The sequence below is a fragment of the Colobus angolensis genome, unplaced genomic scaffold, assembly GCF_000951035.1.
Source record: "Colobus angolensis palliatus isolate OR3802 unplaced genomic scaffold, Cang.pa_1.0 Scaffold14, whole genome shotgun sequence".
Classification (NCBI taxonomy): Eukaryota; Metazoa; Chordata; class Mammalia; order Primates; family Cercopithecidae; genus Colobus; species Colobus angolensis.
Window position 1 is genome coordinate 13,237,771 of NW_012114488.1, and position 10,468 is coordinate 13,248,238.

General features: G+C 49.1%; 1 long non-coding RNA gene across 1 annotated transcript; it reads left to right on the top strand.

Moving 5' to 3' along the window:
• The first annotated feature begins 1,350 nt into the window (after positions 1–1,350).
• Positions 1,351–10,219, top strand: LOC105506720. The gene is made up of 4 exons (XR_001000981.1): positions 1,351–1,992; positions 3,388–3,642; positions 5,031–7,865; positions 9,034–10,219. It is a non-coding gene; the product is annotated as an uncharacterized LOC105506720 (long non-coding RNA).
• Positions 10,220–10,468: the final 249 nt, after the last annotated feature.

Here is a 10,468-nt window from a genome sequence, read left to right on the forward strand (position 1 = left end):
ACTTGTGGCCTCTTTCTCCATCTTCAAAACTCATCCTGTAGTCATCGTCCTGTCTTTTTTTGACTTTACTCTTCACGCCTCTCTCTTAAAGATCCTTGTGAGTAGATTAGGCCCATGGGAAACATCCAGGACAATCCCTCTATCCCCAAATCCTCAACAGAATCAAACCAACAAAATTCCTTTTGCCAAGTAAGGGAACATATTCACAGGTTCCGGGGATTACGGCGTGGACGTCTTTGGTGGAGGAGGGGGCATTGTTCTCTCCGTCACACTGACACTTTGCAAAAACGTGTTCTTGGACAAGTGAATTTTGAACATGTTGGGTTAAATAAAAATAAACAAACAAACCAGGTTTCTTCATCGCAGGACTTTTTAGTTTTCAGTGTTAATGAATGCTATAAAATCCAAGAGGGAAATGGAGTATATAGGTTTTCCCAGTCTTGTTTGAACAAGGTGCTCCCTCCTTCATTTCCCCTCATGAAACCAACGGACATTTCAGGATCGAGTGGGGACACAGTCTCAGGGAACACATGTTGGCCCCACTGTGGAAGTCCAGGCCTGGAGGAGCAGGTTTACATCTCACCAAGGTTTGGGGATGAAACAGATTACAGGGGAGAATCGTCCTCTGCTGGCCACCACGTGCCGCGCGGTGCGGTGAGCACTGCGGAAGAGGAATTCTTCATTTAGGATCTGATATTTCATGTCTGAAATTTCTGAGTAGGATTTGGTTGACCTCAACTCCACCCTCCAAGGCAGATAGAGAAGTTAATCCCTCACTTATTCATTCACCCGTCCATGCGCTTAGTAAGTGTGTATAAGGCAACATTATACCGGAAATTCCATGTCCACAGGTTCCCTGTCCACCTTCAGCAGCTCTAGTTCCCGCGCCCAGCCCCATTTTTGCCATAGTCACGCATAACTGTCAAGTTGAATCACAAACAGCTGTCTCCCAAAAATATCCCGAGAAATCTCCCCCAACTCTATATATTCCCTGAAGGTCGCACGAAACAGGACTATAGGCAGGAGGGGCGGGGCCCAGGCAGAGGATGTGAGTCACCAGGCAAGTGCTGCCGCGTATTTTTGGCCTTCGGGTGGGGTGGCTGGGTGGGTTGGGCAGCGCGTGTGCTCATGGTCGGGTGAATTTATGGGATTTATCCAAGTTAATGGTAGTGCTGGAGGCAGCCCCAGGGAGCGAGGCAATCGGAATGTGCCTCTTGCCACTCCATTAAGCCGCTCTCTGGACACGGAGTCATCCTACTCGGCCTGTGCTTTTAATGCCAAGATCCGCATCGCCCAGCCCTGGCCTGTGGGTCTCCTCCTCCTGCGCCCCAGCCCCACCTGTGGTCTTTGCAAACAGGGCCCGTGGACAAGGAGGGCACAGGGACCCGCTCCGCTTCCCCAAAGCCTGTGGAGCACTTACCAGTCCTATTTAAAGCTTCAGTTAAGGATTCGGATTCGGGACTATGTCATTAAATGACCACGTTCACGAGCCCTCAGAGAAAAGCTCTCACAAAGCTTTTGAGCTCACAGCCTCTTGGCTGCCTTAGGAGCTTCCAGTGTGTTAACATTCAGAAAATCAAAATATTCCGAGCGCTGGCGCTGCAGCATTCCCAGGCCTTTGCGGACTGGAAGCTTCTCAGTCTGCTGTGTGCACGGAGCAGCAGGAGCCAGTGAGTCCTGGGCAGCCTCGGGGCCACCTGGTCACAACCCCCCTCTGTCCCTCTGTCCGGGGGCCCTGTCCTCTCGGCGGGGCTCCAGACCTCTGGCGGCTGCTTTTGTGCTCTTTCGTGGGGCATCTGTGAGAACAGTCTGGAAGATAATGACAGAGTGCTTGCCTGGGGAGTCAGAGGAGCTCTGGTTATGTCCAAGCCGAACCCCCGGAGCCTCTGGACCGCCTAGCACTGAGGGAGCGGGAACTGGAGGCCGGGAGGAGCCTTCCAATGGGAAGAAAGCAAGTTTTAAAGTTTCCTGCTGTGTCATCTGAACTAGAAAGTAGGCATATCGGGGTATTTCTGAAGGTGAAGGGCACCGTTTGCTTGTACTCTGTTCCTCGGCGTCCCCAGAAAAAGCAGCTTTGATGTGACCAGGGGTCCTGGGCTGTGCTTTTGCTTCTGTGTCCATGTCAGGGTTTCTCTCTGCCACCTCTTGACATCAGCCCTTATTTTTAGGGACGTTCAGACCCGAGGGTTTGGTGCAGCCAAGAAGCCCTTGAGCTGATTCATGGTGTGGATCCCTGCCCTTGTGGCTCAACGATGGGGGGCTGGAGGTGGAGCCACAGGGCTGCTGGAGGGGAATGCGGCAAGGGCCATGAGTCTGACTCAGTGGCCCCAGCGAGGCCAGGGCTTCTAGTCTTCACAGGAGGCCAAGGCTTTGTGGACGTGCCCTGGCGCCCATGCCTGAATTGCATGGAGGTGGCCGCTTTTGCACACTAAGAAAGATTCCCCGAGTTCCTGCTCTCCTCTCCTTTCTATCCTCTGGGCTGATGTAGGGGCTTTTGTCCACTGGGGAGGAGCCCATCACCTCTGAGGCTGACTAGGATTCCCTCCCTGGATGCAATTAGAAGTTGAACTTAATTTTCTTTCTTTCTTTTTTTTTTTTTTGTGACAGAGTCTCACTCAGTCACCTAGGCTGGAGTGTAGTGGCGCATTCTCGGCTCACTGCAACCTCTTCCTCCTGGGTTCGAGCAATTTTCGTGCCTCAGCCTCCCGAGTAGCTGAGATTACAAGCACCTGCCACCACGCCAGGCTAATTTTTTATATTTTTAATATAGACAGAGTTTCGCCATGTTGGCCAGGCTGGTCTCAAACTCTTAAGCTCAGGCAATCTGCCCGCCTTGGCCTCCCAAAGTGCTGGGATTACAGGCATGAGCCACCACACCTGGCCTTGAGCCTAATTTTCAACGTAGTTTGATCCTGTCTGTACTTTGAAGCAGAAGTGGCACTGACTGGATGCGGCTGAGGAGGGACACCTGGGTTGCATTGGCTCCCATTAATGGCCAAAGGCAAAGAAGGGAGAAGATGGTTCCTTTTTAGAAAGAAACTTAAAAAGCAGCAAAACAAAACGCATGCACACCCCCACCAAAGTGTCTTGGCTGTGGCGACTGTGGACCTGCGCCCCTGGGATGGCCCCGTCATCCTTCAAAATGCTGCTGGCGCCTCTACAACTTGCTCAGCGCTAGGCCATGGCCACACTCTTCCTGGCTGTCCCTGTCAGATGCAGCTCAGTGGAGCCACAAGGTCTGGAGACCCGGATGCCCCAGCTCATCCCTGGATTCCTCCAATGGGCCATCATGCTGCAGGGCCCCTCACTGGCTTGGCCGAGACTTGGTCGGATCTGCACCGCACTTTTAGGCTTTCCTTGCCCGGTCCTCCCCTTCATCTCTTACAGGTGTTGTCCCCCAGGAAGTCTCTTGCCCTCCCCTTCTGCACGGGCAGCCGCTTCCCACTCTGTCCTTTGATGGACACGCCAATGCAGCTGGGAATGAGCTTGGAAATTCTAAATGACCAGAGTGATTTCTGGGCCCTGAGTGGATTACAGATGGAGAAAGCTGAATTCTCTATGGAACTCCAGGCCCGACCTTGGGATGGGAGGTGGGCGGCTGGGCCCACAAGGGAAGAGGCCTTGCCCTGCGCCACAGAGGAGGTGGGGAGCAATCAGCCGGCCCCAGGCTGGAACCTGAGGAAACCAAAACACCAAACGCGAGGAAACTTTCCCTGCCTTTTTTCCGAACATATGTTCAAGCCGGGGGTCTGAATATGCAGTGGGCTGCTCTATTTCCCACCTGGCTTTGGGGAAGCAAGTCAACACAGGCAGTTGCTGAGTTTGCTCCAGGAGCTCTGTCTGGAGGGGTAGTGCCAGCAGGGGCAGGCATTTGGAGGGGCTGGGGCTGGAGGCAGGTCCGGGAGGCTGCACATAGACTATACCCAGGCACAGCTTTATTTTTAGTCATCAGATGTTTCTTTCTATGTCTGATAAATGGTGCGCGATTAATACAGAAGAGCAAACAATTTCCTCTTTATGGCAAGCGATGTTATTTCTGTGCACACCCGATGGCCTCGTATGCAGGTGTTGCTTACTCTGTGCAACTTGTGTAGTAACCAGCAGCTATCAATACACTTTACAGATATGCTGGAAGATAGTTATTTAAAGACAAACAATGATTCTTTTTAGAAAGTAAGCTTCTGAAGGAGGCATCAAAACTTTGAATTTTGATGCAGCATTTTGTTTTTTTTTTGAGGGGAAGTCTTGCTCTGTTGCCCAGCCTGGAGTGCAGTGGTACAATCTGGGCTCATTGCAAATTCTGCCTCCTGGCTCACTGCAACTTCTGCCTCCCAGGTTCAAGCGATTCTCCTGCCTCAGCCTCCTGAGTAGCTAGGATTACAGGCACCCACCATCATGCCCGGCTAATTTCTGTATTCTTATAGGGATGGGGTCTCACCATGTTGGCCAGGCTGGTCTTGGACTCCTGACCTCAGGTGATCCACTCACCTTGGCCTCCCAAAGTGCTGGGATTACAGCCATGAGCCACTGCACCTGGCCTGATGCAATATATTTTTAAAGACAGGATGCACATGTAATTTGGAGAGAGATGGCATATTCCAAAATATTGCAGGTATGATGACATCCTCCAATGATAAATACTTCTCAAATGGTCCTGTGAGAGTTCCCAACTTCCTCCTCTGGCCAGTAGTAGCCTTTCAAGCCAAGACTTCAAGCCAGCAGAATTTTATTTTAACTGTAAGGAGAGGACAAAGGCCATGGAATGATGCCATCCAGGCTGCCCTTGGCCGGCCTCACTGACCCCATCAGCAGGAGGCTCAGGAAGGTTTCCATATGCCCAGAGTAGTGTGGCTCAGGGGCTTCTCAGAGTCATTCTCACCCCAGTCAGCGGAAGCAGGAAGGACAGGAGATCTGTCAGGTCGGCCATGGAGGTCAAAGGCAGCTCTGTTGAGAATGTGCGGATGTTTGTCCTTCCAGGTCCAGAGAAGGGATGGCACAGATTTCATTCCGGCATCGTCTTTTGACCTCAGGTGCTACCCTGAGCACTGTCTGGGGAGGATTTCAAGGCTGCGCCCAGGCCACCCCTGACGGATACATCAGTCACTTCAGCCGTGTGCTGGCGGAACCCGAAGCTCAGGAGCATTCTTTGTCGTCCTCCCGGCTGGGAGTCTCTCACTTCCTGTCTGCACTGCAGCCCCAGTGTGTTCCTCTGGGAGCATGGGGGCGACACCATCCTGGCCTGCCACTGGTCCTTCAGTGACCTTTGACCTCCCCATCAGCCTGTGCTCCGCAGGTCTGGGGTCATTTCCTGCTCAGATACCTTCTCTCCCTGACGATCGATTTCCCCCTGGAGGGGTGAGCCACTGTCGGGAGGGGAGCTGATGCTGCCTTGGGAGCTGATCATGCAAGGAGGGGCAACCCCAGCCCAGATCCTGGAGGTCTTTGGGCTTCCCGGTAGAAGCCAGCCTTTGTGTCAGCAAACCAAGAAAATGCCTCCCTGAAATGGTCTCCAGGTCCCCCCAAACGCCTACCTCCCCCTCCAGCCTTCTCCATTGATGCCTGCAGCTCCATCAGTAGCGTTTCATTCCACCCCAACAGGAGCTGGTACTGGTTCTTCCCTTGCCTCATACTGGGGTAGATTTTAAATAGGATTGGGAGCAGGGAAAGGAGCTAGAGAAAGGAAGGGTTCCAGGAAGTTGGGGAGGGAGATGTCAGGTGGGGTGACGGGAAAGGAGGCCAAGGACCACCTTTGCCTGTAGGGTGGGCTGAACTGTGTTCCCACAAAAGACAGGGAGTCCTAACCCCAGCTACCTGTGAATGTGACCTTATGTGGGAATAGAGTTTTTGCAGATGGAATCAAGTCACGATGAGGTCACTAGCGTGAGCCTTAATGTAATAGGACTGATGTCCTTTTAAGAAGAGAAGACAGGGACACACGGGAGAAGGCCATGTGACGAAGGAGGCAGAAGCTGGAGCGACGCTACCATAGGCCAAGGAACACCGGGCTACCAGGAAATGGAAGAGGTGAGGAGGGGCCGTCCCCTAAAGGCTTTGGAGAGAGTATGGCTCTGTCAACACCTTGATTTCAGACTTGTAGCCCCTAAACGGTGAGAGAATAATTGTCTATTGTTTTAAACCCTCCGGCTTATAGTACATTGTAAAGGCAGCCCTAGGAAGCCCTAGCCAGTTTCACTCATTATGATAAATACCATAGACGATGACTGTCATATATTGGATGTGCTGGAGACCTTAATAGCCACAGAATAAACTGCAGGCCAAAAAAAAGAACATTCATATGAGGTCCCCAGCAGGGGCTGGCTGTGCAAGTCAGAGACTGCAGAACCAGATAGGCAGACAAAGTAAAATTGCCTGGAGCTGGACACGTATGTGCACCACTGGGAAATAAATAGACTTGCAGTGGAAATGACCAGCATGGATGGCCAGGGAAATGTCAGCAGCAATAAAAGAAAAGAGTGCACAAGGCCTGTAAACCCGCAGATGCGAGAGCCCCCGAAAAGAAGCGAAGTCTGAAATAAAAGGCAGGCTCAGGCTTGGGGTCCAAGAAGTTGAAGCAGGAAATGAAAGCGCGGGCACTGTGTGTGCTGGGCTCCTGAAGACTGCAGAGAGTGGCCAGAAGTCTCCAGAGGCAGCGTCATGCTGGGTAAGGGGGACCTGAGGAGTGTCAGCATCCTCGGTCGCCTCCTTCTTCGAACCAGCTGTTCGGAATCTGGTCTCTTATTTAGGATAATTGTAGGAACTGACTTTTTTTTTCTCACCTATTGGCTGATTGAAAGAACCGACTTTTTAATGAGCACCTCCATGATTAGAATTGCTCAAATGACAACAGCTGCAGCAACGGGAGCAGCAGCAAGGTTGAAAATCCAGCAGTCTGCATTCCACAGCGACAGTACTTGTGGTCACCTCGGAGACGTGGCAGCCGAGAGCCATGGCTCTCATCGCTCGTGGTTGGTTGGGTTGCCAGCCCTAGGGCTACAGAATGTAGCTAAAAGAGAGGCTTGGCTGGTAGCTAAGAGGGGCACAGGCCACCAGGATGGGGTTCATGTGGCAAGAGTGGATGGAGCCAGTGGCCCAGTAGGGATGAGATAGGACAGTTCCAATGGGCAGGACAAACCCCAGTCACTGTCTCAGGGAAGTGTCCGAATTTGACAGGAGGTAAACAGCAGACAAAATCCTGGAGCACAAGAGGACAGGAGTGTCTCACTCCCATGAATGGCAATATTGGAGGACCGACCCCCAAGAGCATCAGCCTCAAAGGCAGGGCTTTCTGTCTGGTGTTGGCAGCAGCCACTTAGCACCATAGGCAGGGAGAAGCAGCCCAGGTCCCTCACTTTTGCTTCACTTCGACTCTTTTGACCAAAGCACCACTGTTTAAGGCCTCATTTTTCTTCTCCCACGTGGAAAATCATATTGCTTAAATTTAAAAATGAAGATAGATAGATTGGTGAAAAAATCCCCATAGAGCAAAATTCTGCCTGTGACAAAAGGGTCTCCATGTCTGAGGTGACGGTTTACTTCGAGTGACACCAAGAACATCAAAATCTCTCTATGAAAAAAGAATAGGAATCAATAGGGCTCATGAAAATGCCACATCAAGAAAAGTCAACAAATATATACTTAGTGGTAATTATGGTTGCAGAGGAAGAGAAAACTTAAAACAATATGAACATATATGGTTATATAGATTGAAAACCCACCATGTCATAAAACCCCCAGGACACAGAATGCATCGGCGTAGACAGCAGCTGTACAGACAATGCTGGGGCAGTTGTGGAGTGGGACTGGAGGGCAGGAGGAGCCATCGAGTCAGGTACGAGGCCATTAGCCTTGTGATGTCAGCAAAATGTGTGAGTGGTGAGCCTCTATGTTCTCTACTGTAAAATGGGGGTGACAGTACTTCCTTACAGGGTTGTGGTAATGAAGTTACTTGGCACAGAGCTTGGCATGTGGTCATAATGAGTGGTGGATAATAATAATATGCTAACAGTGGACATCATTGTGAGAAGGGACAGAGACTCAATGTGAAAAGTATAGAAAGGGTTCTTACAAATCTCTAAGCACATGAAAGTCCCTAAAAGACAAATGGCAAAGGGTTCACAGTTCACAGAAATGGACAAAAAAGTAAATGAATGAATTCAATGAATATTAGGGGAAGAAAACCGTTACTAATTAGTGATGAAGCACAAAGAAATGCAAGTATCCAACACCATTTTGACAACGCTTGAGGAATCATCGAGAATTCGGAAACACTCCTGACAGTAGTGCAAATGTGTCTGATTACTTTGGAAGACCATTTGGTAAGTCTCATCCAAAGCCATAATATGCCACACTTTGATCCCATCATTCTGTTCCTGAGAATGAAATAATTCAAATTAAGAGAAAGCTATACTTATAATGAGACATGTAGTTAGAATTATGAGAGTAAAAATAGGTTAGCATCCCATAAAACAGAAATAGTTACTTTGTCATAAGAATCCTAATTCTATAACATATTACATGGTGATTAAAATGAGGGTGTATATAAAATAATGTTAAGTGCAATACAATTTATTGAAATAATTAATGACAGGTATTTTTAAAATATGTGGTTAAAGATGAGATGAAGCTATCAGTTAATGCAATTTATTTAATGTAGGTAGAGCAACTTAGATACAACTATGTGTGTCATTTTATTAATAAGTATATGAAAAGACATGTAACTAAATTATCTTAATTTCTCTGTATCACCAGTTATGAATACACGACTCCTTGTGATTCATTTTGTACTGACCTATACGAGGGTATACAAATCTAAATCAGGCACTGAATTAAGGCACAAGCTAGCTATGTCCTCCCTGGAACATTTCCTGACTCAATTTAGAAATATCAGCTGAGCATGTAGAGTCATCTCTTTGAGGAAAGCTTTATTCTCTCAAGACTACTTGGTTCCCTGATACTCTCTTTAATGTTAATATAAGAACTCTAATCTTTTAATCTGCTAAATCACTCTCTATTATTCTTATATCTCAAAAACAGCTTCAAAAGTCACTGGATTTTTCAATGAGAAGGAAAAGTTAGGCAGCTACCAAATAGCTGAAAGAATATTAAATCTGATGGATCCAGCCAAATAAAAATGTTCAGTCATTATGGGATTTGCGGTTGTTGAGGAATCTTCTAAGTTTTATAAATGGCAAGAACTCTTTCTCAAAGTTACAGATCAGACTTCACATATGCATGAGAAGAGAAGCTATTTTTGTCTCTGGGTTCCAGTTACACATCCACAGCCTGGAAGCTTTGTTCTCAGAATTCATGCTGTCATCAAAAGGACTCAATACAAACACTGCAGCCAGCCTGCCATGGCTTAGCTGTGACCGCAGCTGCAAACTCTTCTGTCATGTGAAAACCTTTGGGCTTTTTCCGGGTGTGGAGTGCCTGTTGGTCCCAGCTCCGCCTGCCTTTCCTCCTCCTGGAATCGTGTCCGTCCTTTCAGTCAACTCAGTTTTTCCGCATCTTCCAGGCCTCATACCTCCGCCTGATCTGCATAGCAGTGGTGGGCTGGCTCTTTGTGCTTTTACACTGTGATCATGTTTAGCGATCACAGAATCAGCTTCTACAGAATCGACCTGCACCTGTGTGATGTCTTTCCTTAGCTGGATGCAGCTTCTCCATGGGCTGAGTTCATCATGTTAACAGTGCCTGCCCCACAGGCCCTCAGGGGGTCTTAATGGGTGGTCTATGGAGAGACTTTAGCAGGTATATGAATCCCCAAAATTGTAGGCAAAGTTTGTGTGCTCTGTTGCCTATTGACAGCGGGGACTCTGCGGCTGCTTTCTTCTAGAAGCCTCCTGCGAGTTCGAGTGAATCACGGCAGTCTCCTTCCCTCTAGAGTGATTGGTTTCGGCTTTGGCTCAACATGGTACAGACCATAGGATCCAAAGGGAAGTTTGCCGGGCATTTCTGGGAAGGAGGGCTCTTCTTCTGATTTCTGAGTGAGAGCAGGGAGCCCTCTTTTTCATCAAACGCCACGGCTCTCACATGAATGCTGCCTGGAGCAGACACAGCCCTTCCAGGACCAGAGGCCAAGGCTGATAATGGGACAAGAGGGTGGAGGAAGAAGTGGGAGCATCTAGGCCTTCCTCTTTGACCAAGCACTGTCCTAACCAGTCCTGATTTGTTCGCTTCTAGTTACATGATATAATAAATGTCCTATTTCTTAAGGCACCTTTAACATGACTGCAGCATTTTAGAGTCTCATCAGGGGTTCCACAGGACCTGAGTCTCCTCTCAGGCTTAAGGATGCCCATAAAAGGTGCCCAATTAAATGTTGATTGGTTGATTGGCACACAGAGAATTGCTGGAAGTGCCTCTGAGTCATCCAGGTGCCAAGGGAGCTTGCCAGGCTTGTCTACAGGAGGTTGGCCAACTGGAGTGTGTTGTTCTCCCACTCAAGTCCACTGCCCAGTGCTGCCAG